The sequence below is a fragment of the Capsicum annuum genome, chromosome 5, assembly GCF_002878395.1.
Source record: "Capsicum annuum cultivar UCD-10X-F1 chromosome 5, UCD10Xv1.1, whole genome shotgun sequence".
Lineage (NCBI taxonomy): Eukaryota > Viridiplantae > Streptophyta > Magnoliopsida > Solanales > Solanaceae > Capsicum > Capsicum annuum.
Genome location: NC_061115.1, coordinates 6,066,293 through 6,082,034, shown reverse-complemented (window position 1 = coordinate 6,082,034; position 15,742 = coordinate 6,066,293). Strand labels below are relative to the sequence as shown.

Sequence of the window (15,742 nt, the reverse complement as noted above, 5' to 3'; positions counted from 1 at the left end):
AGACCCTTTTTCAGACCCTTGCATGTCGAAAATTTTAGTACACCGTCTCCTTTTTTCTCTTTTGGAACGAAAAAGGGAAAAATGCAACTTGTAAAGGATAACACATTTTAAGAGCATAAAGGCATAATGCTTTTGAGACACCATCACTCCAAGTTGTCAAAATTGCCATCACATATGCCTATGATGCTGTTTCAAATTATGTGACATAGTATAAATTATACGAAATTTATAAAGACAATTGACTTTTGAAATTTGTAATTCTCTACGTCATTATCAGAAATTTTCTCTCGCAACTTATAAGTCTTTCATGAATATTTTAGATCAGAACTTAAACATCTCTTTTGAACAAACTGAAAATCTTATGAAAAAAATATTAGAGGTCCTATTAAAATTTAGGCCCAAGTCATCGACAGGCCCTCAAACTTGTTTTGAAAATTTACTTAGATCCTTCAACTAAGGCCTGTACCTATCAGACCCCTAAACCCCCCGAATTTTAAACCAATTAGGCATTTTTTTCCCAATCAGCTAAAAGCTCAAAGTGTGTGTTGTACACACGCGATGATGTGGCAAAACGAGCTAATTAGAGAGTTGACACGTGGCACTGTGGGTCCAATAAATATTAAAAAATTATTATAATTTTAAAAAAAGAATATACAAATGGCATTGAGGAAATTATTAAAAAATAATTCTAAAATTATTTAAAAAAAATTAAAAACTAATTATTAAAAAGAAATTGTAAGAATTTTTAAAAAATGAAAATAAAAAATGGCATTGAGGATCTAAATTATTAAAAAATAATTCTAAAATTATTTTAAAATATAAAAATAACAAAATGATTATTAAAAAGAAATGATAAAATTAAAAAAATGAAAATAAAAAATGGCATTGAGGATCCAAATTATTAAAAAATATTTATAAAATTATTTAAAAAATAAAAATAAAAAACTGATTATTAAAAAGAAATTGTAAAATTTTTTAAAAAATGAAAATAAAAACTTATCCCCACCTTCCCCCAGCCCCCGCCCCCACTCCCCCGGCGTGCCCCCAGCCCCCCTTCACCCGGCGTTCATCTTCTTCCCCGTTGAAGTGAACTTTGCTTCTCCATTAAAGTGAACCTCAAACACACACACAAATTTTTTTTGTTTAAATCCACTTCAAGAATTCAAAAGGGGTCTAGAAAAAAGCCATTTTTATTAAAATTTTTCATAAAATGGTGATACTAATGGAGAAAAAAGTGATCTTTCTTATAATTTTTCAACAAAAAAGTGATCTTTATTGTAAAAAATTTCAAGGAATGAAAAAAAAACGTGATGTTTGTTGTAATTTTTCAAGAAATGGTGATACTAGAGGGGTGGGATGGGGTTGAAGTCGATGAAGACGCGGGGTGGGGTGGGGTTGAAAATGATGAAGACGCCGGGGTGACGTGTTGCGAAGAAAATGACACATGGGGGTGGGGTGCTATTTTGTTTTAAAAATAAATAAGAAATTATAATGACTTAAAATTATATTAATAAATTAATTTAAATATAGATTTTTTAATAAATATTTTTTGTGCCCTTCAGTGCCACTTGGCACTTTTCTATTGGTGATTTAGTAAAAAAAGACTATTCACGCGCCTCCCGCGTTTACACATCACGTGCAGTGCCATGTAGGTAAAAAATGCCCAATTGAAGCAAAATTCGGGGGGTTTAGGGGCCTGATAGGTGTAGACACGTAATTTTGTCCCCTTCACAACTTAGTTTTACCGTTTACCTCATATTACCGCGTTATCCTATCCACGTGGTAATTTTTCAACAAGAAAAAAACAAATAAATAACCACCTCATCTTTCACTTATTTACCTATTTATTTATTTATGTGTCTTTATCCAAATAACAAAAGATAACAAATTTTATCTTCTTTTAAAACCTCCTAACAAACCCTCCAATAAAATAAAGCCACCTCACATTATTCTAATCATCATCACCCTACCTACCCACGTGAACCCATCCTATTACTTGTTCACAAAGAAAAAAAAAGAAGATAAACATTCTTTAAAAGGAAAGGGGTCCCATGAGGGAACCTTCCAGGAAGATGCCAAGGGACCTTTTTGTTTTCATTTTTTTTATATACATATAGGGGACCATTTTTATTTTTTAGGAGGATCTTCACACAAAAAAACATAGGCAGAGACCATGGTTTCTGCTCTTCCTCAGGTCACATACCCACAGCTCCATTTTTCTCCATTCTTTTTGCTTCATTTTTGAGCACACACACCGATACACTATCGTATACACGCATACACATAGCTCCAAGGCACGAATCACAACACACACACACACTGTTTCACCTCAAAAATCAAACATACACGCACACTCAATAAGTAGAAAAGGACGAAATCCGATCGGCGATTGGCTGTTCTAGTCGTCTACATCACCGGCGACTCATCGGAGTTCGAACCGTACAGGTGTTCAATTTTTTGTTGGATTTTAGCGATCTTTTGGGTTCAGCTATTGTGGGGTTTCGTTGTCGATATAGTGATTGTACGGAGTTTTTGAGACTAAGTCGAGTCATTATTTGGTTTGGATTTCATATCGTTATTTTTCTTATTGGCTTGAAATCTGTTCGGAGGTCGTTTTCCTATACCGAGTTGAGATTCCATCGCTGTTGAGGCTTTCTATTCGGGCTCTCGGATTTGGATTTCTTTAAATTCAATATTATCTACAAAATCGATTCTTTGAAGGTCCATCTCTTAACTTTACTCCTTCATTATACCGAAGTTGGTTAATATCGTGATTTTGTGATGTGGTTTTGAATATTTTGAGTAAAATATTGATTTGTTACTGTGTAGGTGAATGATTGGTATGCTTAAATATTTGAATCCTCGCTTGGGTATGTATTTAATATTGATTTTGGATTTTAAAGAAGTAATTTGATAGTCGAATTGGTTGTTTGGGATAAGGACCAAAAATTGATAATCGAACAAGTCGAAGGATGTTTATTTTGATTCATTACTGAATATTGTTGAATTGGATAGCATCATGATTAGGCCAACGAATGAATAGGTGAAAGAAGGTTCGGGTAGGCACAGATTTAAGAATAAGTTATTTTGCTCGTTGAATTATTGAATGCTTGAAATGCGTGTTGAATGGTTTGGTTTTATTGCTTTTGGATCGAATGTATCATTTAGTTGGGGAATGCCCCGAGAGACATTGTATTTATTCACCGGGGAATGCTCCGACATACTATGTTGGCGAAAGACGTTCGTGAGGAAGGCCCGAGGCATCGGGTAAAGTACGGGAGCGTAGTTAGAATTAGTATAGGTTAGATAGGATTTATTTTCGCATTTTTTATTTTGGACTGTATAAATTGGATTGGACACTATATTTTGATTCGTTTTGTTTTGTCTGTTTGTTGCTTATTTTACGTGTTTTGTGTGGTTTGTACATTCATAGTGTTAAAATTAGCCGATACGTTCCACCAAGCGACCGTGGTCGTACCACGGGATGGAGGGGTGCCTAACACCTTCCCCTCGGTCAACAGAATTCTTTAGCCGAAATCTCTCTTCGCAAACCAGTCTTAAAGAGTCAAGTCGTTTTGAAAAGGATTTTTCAAAGGTGACTTGGCACACCCGATCATGCAAAGTGGCAACTCTGAGTTTAAATGATAATAATCCTTTTTTTCGAAATAAAAAATCATCTTTTGTCACTGAATAAATAAAATCCTTTTAAAACTTAAAACCATATTCTTTTTTGGGAGTTAAAAAAGGGGTGTGACAGCTCTGGTGACTTTGCTGGGGATGCTTCAGAATTCGAGCTTATTTTTTTTTGGAGTTGTATCGGCTTAGTTTGACATTATGGGTGTATAAACACTGTTTGTGATATCGTTTTTATTTATTTTATCATTGTGGAGTGCCTACGTGCTCTTTGTTTGCAAATTTTCTTTATGTGTTACCACTTTATATCTGACATCATTTGCATAACCTGAGTCAATTCTTTCTGCAACAAGTCTCGGAGTGCACATCGTGTACACGAACTCTAGTTGAGTCACCCTTATTTTAGGAGGGGGAGCCGTCAGACGTATGGAGTGGGTGGAAAGTTGTCGCAGCCACTATCGATCATACGCTCTCCTGAACAGCCTTGTTAGTAAACCCTATCGTAGATCAGCCTTTAGGTCATATTTATGTGCATCATATTGAGACCTAGTGGGACCCATTTGGTCCTTTGTAGGAGGCTTACCTCTAAACCATCCCTATGTACTAAATGTTGCATCTTTGAGGGTAACGTGGTCATTTGACGGACTTATTCGGGGAAAGCATGTGTTAGAAGTAAGGTGTGTTTGACAAAAAAAAAGCAGAAAAGAAAAGGATTAAAAAAAAAGGAAAAAAAAGGGAAGAAAAAGAGGAAAAAAATGGAGTCAAAAGGGTTTCGTAGCTTTTAGTGTTCTTTTTGGCTTTTGTTTTTCACAATTTAAAATTCAAAAAGATTTTTTACCTTTTGCACTCTTTTTGTCAAAAAACAAAAACATCAAAAAGATCTTTCTTTGTTTTTTTAGTAAGCTTCCATAATTTGAAATTTTCAAAAAAAAAAAAAAAGATTTCTTTTAATAGGAGCTTTTTATAAAAGAAAAATTTATAAAATATGGTAGAAGTTTTGTACATTTCATGTAATGAAAATACCCAAAAGATTTTTCTTTCATAATTGGTGTCATTTTTATGTGAAGTGTCATTTTGAAAACTCAAAAAAAAAAAGATTTTATGGACATTGTTTGCCATATGTTTGTGGTCATGTCTCTTAGGTTAGAGTTCAGTCGGTTATCTAATCTTTTTGTCCAATCTAGACGAACTACGCACCCCTGATTCTCCTCTCTTGGGAGTGAGATACGTAGGCAACCTATTTTGGGTTTGGAGATCTTATTTCAAAAACTAAAAAAAAGATTTTCTTCTCCTCATTTAGAGTAGGTGTTTCATATATGCCTTGAAAGGAAAAATACAAAAAGATTTTCCTTAATAATCATAGGTTTTATTTTTGGTGGATCTTATTTGAAAAATTCAAAAAGATTTTCCTTTAATATGTTTAAATTTCATTTTTGTATGAAACTCAAAATTGAAACCCAAAAAGATTTTCTTTGGTAATTATAGATTTCATTTTGTATAAGGATTTAAACTTGAAAAATACCAAAAGATTTTTGTCAATTTGTTATTTTCTTTTCTCTGTGAAGTTTCAAGAAAAAGAAAAGAAAAAGAGTTTAATTGGCCATTTTGGCAAGACTTCTCGAACTATGCAAGATCTGATTCATGTATAACATGATACGTAGGCAACCTACTTTTGGGTTCGATCTAATCATTTTGTTTCTTGTTTTTGCATTATTTTTAAGGAAAAACAAAAGCCATTAAGAATGATAAAAAGAGAGACAGCGAGAGAGGAAAATAAAGAAAGAATAATGAGAGAAGGAAAGAAGGATAAAAAAGGGACTAACGCGAGAGATGAGAGAAGTGATAGCGAAAGAAAGAAAAAAAAGAGAAGAAAAAAAAGAGAGAGGTGTGATTGGAGTAAAGAAGCAAACGGGTGTAGGAAAAAGATCGGGATGATGTTAAAATAACCTTGCTACCCTTAAAGGCTGGTAGAAATACGCATGAATCTAGGATAATTTTATAAATGTGATACCCATGCTTGTTATGTGACCTAATCCTAACGAGTTTTTTCTTTGATGAGCATGTTCTTTCAGATAAGTGGTTGGTTTGCAGCACTCTGGCTAGTCACCCGTACTTCACTAGATCAAAAGCAAAGCTTGCCATGGCTTGTAGGGAGATTAAAAATTCACTCATTGACCCAGATCAGGATCCCAGGGAAGAAAGTTCAGAATGCAATGATGAGGTATTGAGACTTAGACAACAGTTACTAGATCTGCACCGAGCATGGGCTAGTGGCATGCCTCCTCCTTCACTCCCTGAAGATCTTGGGAATATCCCCAATTTCCCATCGCTCTCTCAGGCGCAATTCTCCGTTCCCATTGAATCACCGGAGCACGCACCAGGATTCACTCCGTGATAATATTACCTTGGCACTTCTAGTGTGCCCCTGACAGTTCCTCAACCAAGGCCTGTGACTCAGCTGGCGCCACCGGCAGCGCCTGTGTTCGTGGTTCCGCCACCACCTGAAGCTCCCACCTATACTGTGCGTCTGATAATGGTACTCCCTCGGTCTGCTAGTGAGCCAGTATTGAAGGTTTCAGATAATCAGTATTATGCCCCGAAACCTACTTTGAAGATGAATGAATTGTATGGGAACACTCAGACACCTACTTTCTATTTGATACAGAGAAGCCTGTTGCAACAGAGGAACAAGAAGTCATGGCGCGGAATTTAAAGAGTTTAGAACAGGCCATGAGGAATTTGCAGGGAGTCGGGGGTTATAAGAGTGTTTCCTATAGAGATATTTGCACGTTTCTAGACGCTAACCTTCCCATTGGTTTTAAAATGCCCAAATTTGAGAAGTACGCGGGGCACGGTGATCTCGTGGCATATTTGAGATATTGAAACCAAATAAGGGCTGCAAGGGGAAGAGAAGAGTTGCTTATGGCTTTCTTTGGTGAGAGTCTTTCCGGTCTGGCTTTAGAATGGTTCGTGGATCAGGATATTGACAATTGGAATAACTGGGATGACCTAGCTAATGAATTTGTGCAACATTTTCAATATAATGTCGATCTAGTTCCTGATGAGAAATCCCTGGTCAACATGAAGAAGAAAAGTACTGAAGGCTTTCGGGAATACGCGATAAGATAGCGTGAACAGGCCGCAAGGGTAAAACCTCCAATGAAGGAGAGTTAGGTTGTAGAGGTCTTCATTTAGACACAAGATGAGACCTATTTTCAATATTTACTTCTAGCGATGGGAAAGTCATTTATTGAAGTCCTAAAAATGGGAGAGATGATAGAGGGCGGAATCAAGATTGGACGGATTATGAGTTTTTCCGCATTAAAGGCCACCACCCAAGCAATTCAAGGTGGCTCTGGAACTTTTGAAGGTAAAAAGAAAAAAGAGGACGTGGTGACCGTTGTAGCTGGATCCCATTCCTATCCCAAAAGACAGCCTCACCCCTATCACTAACCCCAAGCCCAAGCCTATGTCCAAGCTCCATATATTCTTACCCATCATTACTATCCCCCACAAAACCCACTATATTCCATTCCACCACCCCCACACCTAATATATAGAGAATACCATATGCTCAAACCCCTTATTACCCGCAATGGCGTGCGCAAGCTCCTCAAAATCGTCCTTCAGCTTCTTCAAACCCATTTTCCAACCTAGGCCCGAGTATAAAAAAGAGAAGGAAACCAAGAATCAGTTCACACCTCTTGGGGAGTCGTATGCCAGTCTATTTGATAGGTTGAGGAAGTTAAAAGTCTTGAGCCCAATTCAAGGAAGGTTTTCGAATCCACCTCCGAGAAATCTTGATTATTCGTTAATATATGCATATTGTTCTGACATGCTTGGGCATGACATCAATAAATTCTAGTATTTGAAGAGAGTTGTCCAAGATTTAATTGATGCAAATCAAATTCTGGTCCTGGCCTCAGAAATTCCAAACATTAACCAAAATCCATTGCTAATCCATGCTGAAACCAATATGTTGGAGTTGATATATGATGGCAAAGAGTCGTCAATGTATTATAAGCCTATTGTCAGAATACAGACCAAGGAGGATAAATCGGTGGATGTGGCAGATTCATTGAAAGCAATGTCATTAAGCTAGGAAGGAATGAGAGAAGATAAATTCCAAGAAAGAACAAAAAAACCTGTGATTATGGGGCAAGGAGCCAGAAAAGATGTTGGTCTAAGTCAAGACAAGCCTAAGTTGACGGTGATAAGAGCTCTGGGTAATCCTATCTTGACGGTGAAAGGAGCACTTGCGGCGCCTATCATCAAACCGGTAATCCAACCTCTAATAGTTGATACGAAAAAGGTCCCCTGGAACTATAAGTAGACTGTGATGACTTATCAGCGGAAGGAGGTCGAGGAAGAAATAGATGAGGTAGGGGGTCTGACTCGGTTAGGAAGATGCTTCATGCCTGAAGGTTTGAAGAAGCCCAAGCCAGGGGTGAGTGGGCCTTCATCTCTCAAGAAGCCTGGCACCGAAGAAAAAGCCAAAGAATTTTTGAAAAGGATGAAATTGCCAGAGTATTTAATAATAGATCAGTTGAAGAAAACCCCTGCTAAAATTTCCCTCTTATCTTTGTTGTTGCATTCCAAGGAACATCGTGACATTATACTGAAGGTATTAAATGAAGCATCCATTCCTAGGGAGATTGCAATAAATCAGCTTGAGAAAATAGTCAGAAAATTTTTTGAAGTAAATCGAATCAGCTTCTCTGATGACAAATTGCCAGTTGAAGGTTCGGGGCATAACTGGGGTCTTTACATTACGTTGAAGTGTGAATATTTCTACGTCACTCATGTCATGATTGACGGAGGTTCTGGCGCAAATATTTTCCCTATTTCTACCATACAAAAGTTGAACATCGGTGTCGAGAGGATCAGGACAAACAATGTATGTGTCAAGGCTTTCGATGGGGCCAAAATAGAATCCATTGGTGAAATAGAACTAATGTTGTTTATAGGTCCTGTTGAATTTGCCATAGAGTTCCAAGTGCTGAATATTGACTCCTCATACAATCTGTTGTTAGGAAGACCGTGGATCCACAAGGCCAAGGGGGTTGTATCTACATTGCACCAAATGATCTAGTTTGAGCATGACAGGCAAGAAGTGGTTATTCATGGTGAAGGGGATTTGTCTGCCCACAAAGATTCTCCTATTCCTCTTATTGAAGCAAATAGTGTAGATGAGACATTTATCTATCAGTCATTTGATACAGTGTCGGTGGATCATATTCTTGAGGGGCATGTTATGTCGGAACCACGATTGTCTTCCACTTTTGTCATGATGGTGAATGAGCTGTTGAATTATGGATTTGTGCCAGGAAGATGGTATAGTTCATCCCATATGTCCGAGAGAGAACATGGGCACTTTTGGTCTAGGTTTTGAACCTACGACTGAAGATCTGAAAAAGGCCAAGGAAAGGAAAAAAGGAAACATGGTCACTCCCCCACCCAACGCCGCTGCTCAGTAAGTTATTTGTCAAGAGCAGTGTCACGAAACATGTAGAATTTGAAGCTGACTTGGTTGATGACTTCCAGAACCTGTTGATTGAAGTTGACATGATTGAAGCAGGAGAAGGTACCAGTAAGGAAGATGTGCAATTCATAGGACCAGCTGTCCGTCTCAACAATTAGGAAGTCACTCCTCTCCCCATCAGAAGGGAGTTTTGGTAGTTTATTTTGTTTTCATTTCAGTTTTTCGAGTTATTCCAGGGTTGTAACTCAGAATTTAGCTTGTTTATATTCTATTATTTGTGTTTAAACCCTCATATCTTTCCCTTTTAATGAAATACAATGTCCCTCTTATTTTGTGTTTAATATTTTGTTTTTGTCTTTTTTCTTTATACAGTTCTCTTTATGTTAATTCTAATAACATGACATGCATGCAGAATTTTTAGCCAGATCTTAAAATCCAAACTAATCAAGATATAATGAAGTAAGAGGAGGAATATGATGAAGAAGAAGCACTAGAAGAAATAAGCAAAGAGTTGAAATAGTTTGAAGACAAGCCGAATCCTAATTTGAATGAAACTGAGCCAATTAATCTAGGGAATCAAGAAGATGTTAGGGAAACTAAAATTAGTGTACATGCTTTGCCACAACTAAACGATGGAATGATTCAAGCATTAATTGATTATAAGGATATTTTTGCATGGTCTTATGATGATATGCCTGATTTAAAAACTGAATTAGTGGCTCATAAATTGCCAACTGATCCTGCCTTCCCCCCTGTGAAATAGAAGTTGAGAAAGTTTAAAACTGATGTAAACATCAAAATCAAAGTGGAAATCATGAAACAACTTGGAGCCAAAGTCATTCGAGTGGCTCATTTTCCTATGTGGTTATCCAATGTTGTTCTCGTCCCAAAGAAAGATGGAAAAATTTGAGTATGTGTTGATTATTGTGATTTGAACAGAGCAAGTTCGAAGGATGATTTTTCGTTGCCCAACATCAATATTTTGCTGGACAATTGCGCTAAACACGACGTTGCTTTTTTTATGGATTGCTATGCTGAGTACCACCAGATTATTATGGATGATGAAGATGCAAAAAAGACGTCTTTTATCATACCATGGTGGACTTATTGCTATCGAGTGATGTCTTTTGGTTTGAAGAATGCTGGAGCAACATACATGAGAGCCATGACCACTATGTTTTATGATATGATGCATAAGGAGATTGAGGTCTATGTAGATGATGTGATTATTAAATCAAAGAATCAGGCTGACCATGTCAAAGATCTAAGGAAGTTCTTTGAAAGGCTTCGCAGGTATAATCTCAAGCTGAACCCGGCAAAATATATATTTAGAGTTCTATCCGGAAAGTTGTTGGGGTTTGTAGTCAGCCGTCGTGGTATCGAATTGGATCCTTCGAAGATCAAGCCATTCAGGATCTGCCGCCACCCAAGAATAGAACGGAGGTGATGAGTCTGGTTGGTAGGCTAAACTATATTAGTAGGTTTATTGCTCAACTCACAACCACGTGTGAGCCCATTTTCAAGTTACTGAAAAAGAGTGTTGCGGTAGAGTGGACTGAAGAATGTCAGGAAGCGTTCGACAAAATCAAAATATATCTGTCAAATCCGCCCGTGCTGGTACCACTGGAGCCTGGTAGGCCTTTGATATTATATTTATCAGTCATGGAAAATTCTTTTGGTTGTGTCCTGGGTCAGCATGATGTCACGGGCAAAAGGGAGCAGGATATTTATTATCTCAGCAAGAAGTTCACCGCATATGAGGCCAGGTATACTCTTCTTGAAAGGATATGTTGTGCCCTAACTTGGGTAGAACAAAAGTTGAAGCATTATCTCTCGTCCTACACTAGTTATCTCATCTCCCGCATGGATCTTTTAAAGTATATCTTTCAGAAGCCTATGCTGATAGGTTGATTGGCAAAGTGGAAAATATTGCTTACCGAGTTTGACATTGTATATGTGACTCAAACCGCCATGAAATCTCAAGCCTTAGCAGACCATCTTGCTAGAATCCCATTGATGAAGAGTATGAACCATTAAAGACATTTTCCTAATGAAGAGGTGTTATGTATTGATGAAGTCATTATAGATGCTGATCTAGGTTTGGAAGCTGTTCTTTGATGGAGCCGTTAACATGAAGGGAGTCAAAATAGGTGCAGTTCTTATCTCTGAATCGGGGCAATATTTTCCTGTAACAGCACAATTTCGATTCTACTATACTAACAATATGGTAGAGTATGAAGCTAGCAATCTTGGTTTGAGGTTAGCTGTTGATATGGGAGTCCAGGAACTATTAGTGTTAGGGGATTCAAATTTGTTCGTCCATAAAATTCAAGGCGATTAGGAGACGCGAGATTTAAAGCTCATACCGTATCGACAATACTTGTAAGAGCTATGTCAACGGTTTGTGTCTGTAAAATTTAGGCATATTCCAAGAGTTCACAATGAGATTGCTGATGCTTTAGCCACTCTATCTTCAATGCTCCAACATCTTGATAAAGCCTACATCGATTTCGTGCATATACAGAGTCGTGATCAATATGCTTATTGTAATGCAGTTGAAGAAGAGCTCGATGGCGAACCTTGGTTCTTCGATATCAAGCGATACATCCATTCTGGAGAATACCCAACGCATGCCACCAGTGATTAAAAGAGGACTATTAGGTGTTTGGCTAGTGGATTTTTCTTAAGTGGGGGAATCTTATACAAGAAAACCCCAGATCTGGAACTTTTGAGGTGTGTAGATGCAAAAGAAGCCTCAACAATCATGGTTGAAATACACTCGGGAGTATGCAAGCTGCATATGAATGGTTATTTCTTATCAAAGAAGATTCTTCGAGCAGGTTATTACTGGCTTACTATGGAAAGGGATTCTATTTGATTTGTTCGAAAGTGTCATCAATGTGAAGTACACGGTAATATGATACATTCTCCTCCTGCTGAGTTGCATGCAATGACTGCTCCATGGCCGTTTGTAGCTTGGGGAATGGATGTAATTGTTCCGATTGAGCCGAAAGCGTTGAATGGGCATAGATTCATTTTGGTGGCCATTGATTACTTCACAAAGTGGGTAGATGCAATAACTTTCAAGTCAGTAACAAAGAAGGCTGTGGTAGATTTTGTTCATACGAACATCATTTGTAGGTTTGGAATTCCAAAGATGATTATCACAGATAATGCTGCCAATCTCAATAGTCATTTGATGCAAGAAGTGTGTTTTAAGATCACACATCAAAATTCTACTCCATATCGTCCAAAGGCAAATGGCGCTGTGAAAGCCGCCAATAAGAATATCAAGAAGATACTGTAGAAAATGGTACAAGGGTCTAGGAAATAGAACGAGAAGTTGTCGTTTGTACTGCTAGGTTATCGCACTACTATTCGCACTTCAACAGGGGCAACTCTATATTTATTGGTGTACGAAACAAAAACAGTCATTCCCCCAGAAGTTGAAATTCCCTCTCTTCAAGTCATTGTTGAAGCAGAGATTGATGATGACGAGTGGGTCAAAATCCGATTGGAATAGTTGAGTTTGATTGATGGAAAAAGACTGACGTCGGTATGTCATGGCCAGTTGTATCAGAAGAGAATGGCTCGAGCGTATAACAAAAAAGTACGTCCCAGGAATTTTGAAGTTGGTCAGTTGGTATTGAAACATATCCTTCCCCATCAGGCTGAAGCAAAAGGCAAATTCTCCCAAAATTGGCAAGGTCCTTTTATTGTGAAGAAAGTGTTGCCCAATGGAGCCTTATATTTGACAGATATTGAATGCAAATGACAGAGATGACTATCAATGCTGATGGGGTCAAAAGATATTATGTATGATATTTTATCCTATGTTGGTTCTATTGCATGTTTAGTACTTGCGTTCTTGAAGATTGGTATGATGAAGACATTTCATTCTGCTATCCCAACATTGTGTCATCCTTTGTTTATCCCATTTAAGCTTAGTTTTATTTTTCTTTCATATCCCTCTTTTGGAATTAAAATAGAATCAAAATAAATGTCCAGGAAAATAAGAATAAAATAAAGAGTTCAAGAAATAAAAGTAAGAAAAAAAGAAAAATCAAATCAAAACAATTAACAAGCTGATGGAACTACGTGCGACCTGATTCTCCTCTCTTGGGAGTGAGATACTTAGGCTGCCCTATTCAAGGCTCGATCTAACCAAATAAAGATTTTAGAGTCACCCGGTCAACACAAACTGGGGCATGAGTTAATGTGTTGTTTGAGTCGATTTCAAAAGTTGTAAGTCCCACCCCCACTTCAAGTGTCGTTTGAGTCTCTTGCCATCCTTTTCTAACCTTATCAAAAAACCAAGTTAGAAACAAAGAAAGTCCTTCAGATTAATCTTTGATAATGTTAAGGCTAAGCATGCAATGGATATGATGATACATTGTGGGGTACTACTTGTCTTCCTCAGCATAAGAAATCAGGAAAGAAATAAAAATAAGAGTCTTATTGGTGGAAACCCTCACAGACACCATAAGGCGATGGTAAGTCGAGAGAAATAAAAATGAGAGAGTTTTACTAGTGAAAACCCTCATGGGTACCATAAGGTGATGGGGAGTTGAGAGATATAAAAATGACAGTCTTATTGGTGAAAACCTTTATGGGCACCATAAGACGATGGAGAGTTTGAGAGAAAAGTGAAAAGGAAAGAGATTTGTTGGAGAATGTCTTTTAAGATGTCATAAATTAAATGAGATATATGAATCCAATGTATTTGAAGAAGCGGCTCAGCGGCAAAGGCATGATCTCAACAACTAATGGGAAGTTTGGATAGGAAGATCAGACAACTTAATCCAAAATACATGTTATACTCATTGGCGTTGGTTGCCGTATTCAGATAGGTTTTCTTTTTGAATAAGGGACATTGCCCTTTTCTTTCATTTACATATTCATATTTTGTCTTTTTATGTCATTTATCAAAATAAAATTCACCATCATTTCTTTACATTTTAAGTCAAGTCTGTGTCAAAACAGGCGAGAAAGGATTTCAAAACTTGTTATCAGTCTTTCAAATTGTATGAGGAAAATCCAAGGACAAGCACATGAAAGAAATATGATCATAATTCAATACAAAGTAAAGAAAGTCTATCAACTGATAGGCTGCTGGATTTGTGGGAGTATTCAGATTTAGGAAAAGGGTGTATCTCAGAGGCATGGTAAAATGGAAACTCGGTGTTTGAGTCAAAGTCATTTCTCCCAAACTAGTCTGGGTCAACAATGCAGCAAGACAGGGGCAAGTGTCAGTGATCTAAAATAAAGACGAAAGAAACGAGTGCTGGAGCATATGACTGGAAAGCCAAGTGCTGCAAGCCACTACTAAGTTTTAACTGACAAATTTTTCTTTGATGAAATAGTGGAAAAGTTTCTGTTCAGTAAGTTCAGCTACCGTTGGAAAGTATGACCGGGGATTTTACTTTTGTTCAGGACCCTCCTGAAAATGGGATTTTACTTTCTGTTCAGGACCCTCCTAAAAAAATAAAATTTTACTTTCTGTTTAGGACCTTCCTGAAAAATGGGATTTTACTTTCTGTTCAGGACCCTCCTGAAAAATAGGATTTTAGTTTCTGTTCAGGGCCCTCCTGAAAAAAATGGGATTTTACTTTCTGTTCAGGACCCTCCTCAAAAATGGAATTTTACTTTCTGTTCAGGACCCTCTTGAGAAATGGGATTTTACTTTCTGTTCAGGACTCTCCTGAAAAATGAGATTTTACTTTCTGTTCAGGACCCTTCTAAAAAAAATTGGATTTTACTTTATATTCAGGACCCTCCTGAAAAATGGGATTTTACTTTCTGTTCAGGACCCTCCTGAAAAATGAGATTTTACTTTCTATTCAGGACCTTCCTGAAAAATGAGATTTTACTTTTTGTTCAGGACCTTCCTGAAAAATGGAATTTTACTTTCTGTTCAGGACCCTCCTGGAAAATGGGACTTTACTTTCTATTCAGGATCCTCATGAAAAATGGGATTTTACTTTCAGGAAAATGAATTCCTTCTTTATCATAACATTTTTTTGGAATAATTTTCTTTTTTTGTTTTGATGTGATTTTAGGAACTCACCTGCAGAACAGAGTGAGAAATTGTAAGTCAGGAGCCCGCCTGAAGAACAGGGTGATGAAATTAAAAGTCAGGAGCTCGTCCGGAGAACAGAGTGAGGAAATTGTAAGTCATGAGCCCACCTAGAGAACAGAGTAAAGAAGTTGAAAGTCAAGCAACAAGGTGAAGAATTGAAAGAAAAGCAACAAGGATAATAAATGAAAAGTCAAGCAATAAGATGAAGAAATTAGAAGTCAACAAATCAAGAATAGCAAATCAGGAGCCTGCCTGAAGAAAAACGTGATGAAACTTAAGTTAGGAGTCCAAAAGAAGCTGCATAGATAGGATTTTTGTAATTTCATTTAGATGTCAACTTGTAATTTTCATTTCTGATGTAATAACAGAACCGCGGACCGGAACCTCGAGGGGACCTCACTTGACTCTCCAACTTGGTATAGTCTATATCCTTCCCAATCCTTTGAGATACCTGTCGCTTGATTCCCTCATAACGTAGGTAGGTAGGATGTCCTAAGTCAAGACTTGGTTGTCCTGCTTCCTTCTATTTCTTCCTTTGAATAACGGTC

The 15,742-nt window shown here is 37.4% G+C and overlaps 1 long non-coding RNA gene across 1 annotated transcript; it reads left to right on the top strand.

Annotated features, from left to right (window-relative positions):
- Positions 1 to 2,016: 2,016 nt before the first annotated feature.
- Positions 2,017 to 3,399, top strand: LOC124898687. Its single transcript, XR_007055393.1, has 2 exons — positions 2,017 to 2,721; positions 2,830 to 3,399. It is a non-coding gene; the product is annotated as an uncharacterized LOC124898687 (long non-coding RNA).
- The last annotated feature ends 12,343 nt before the right edge of the window (positions 3,400 to 15,742 follow it).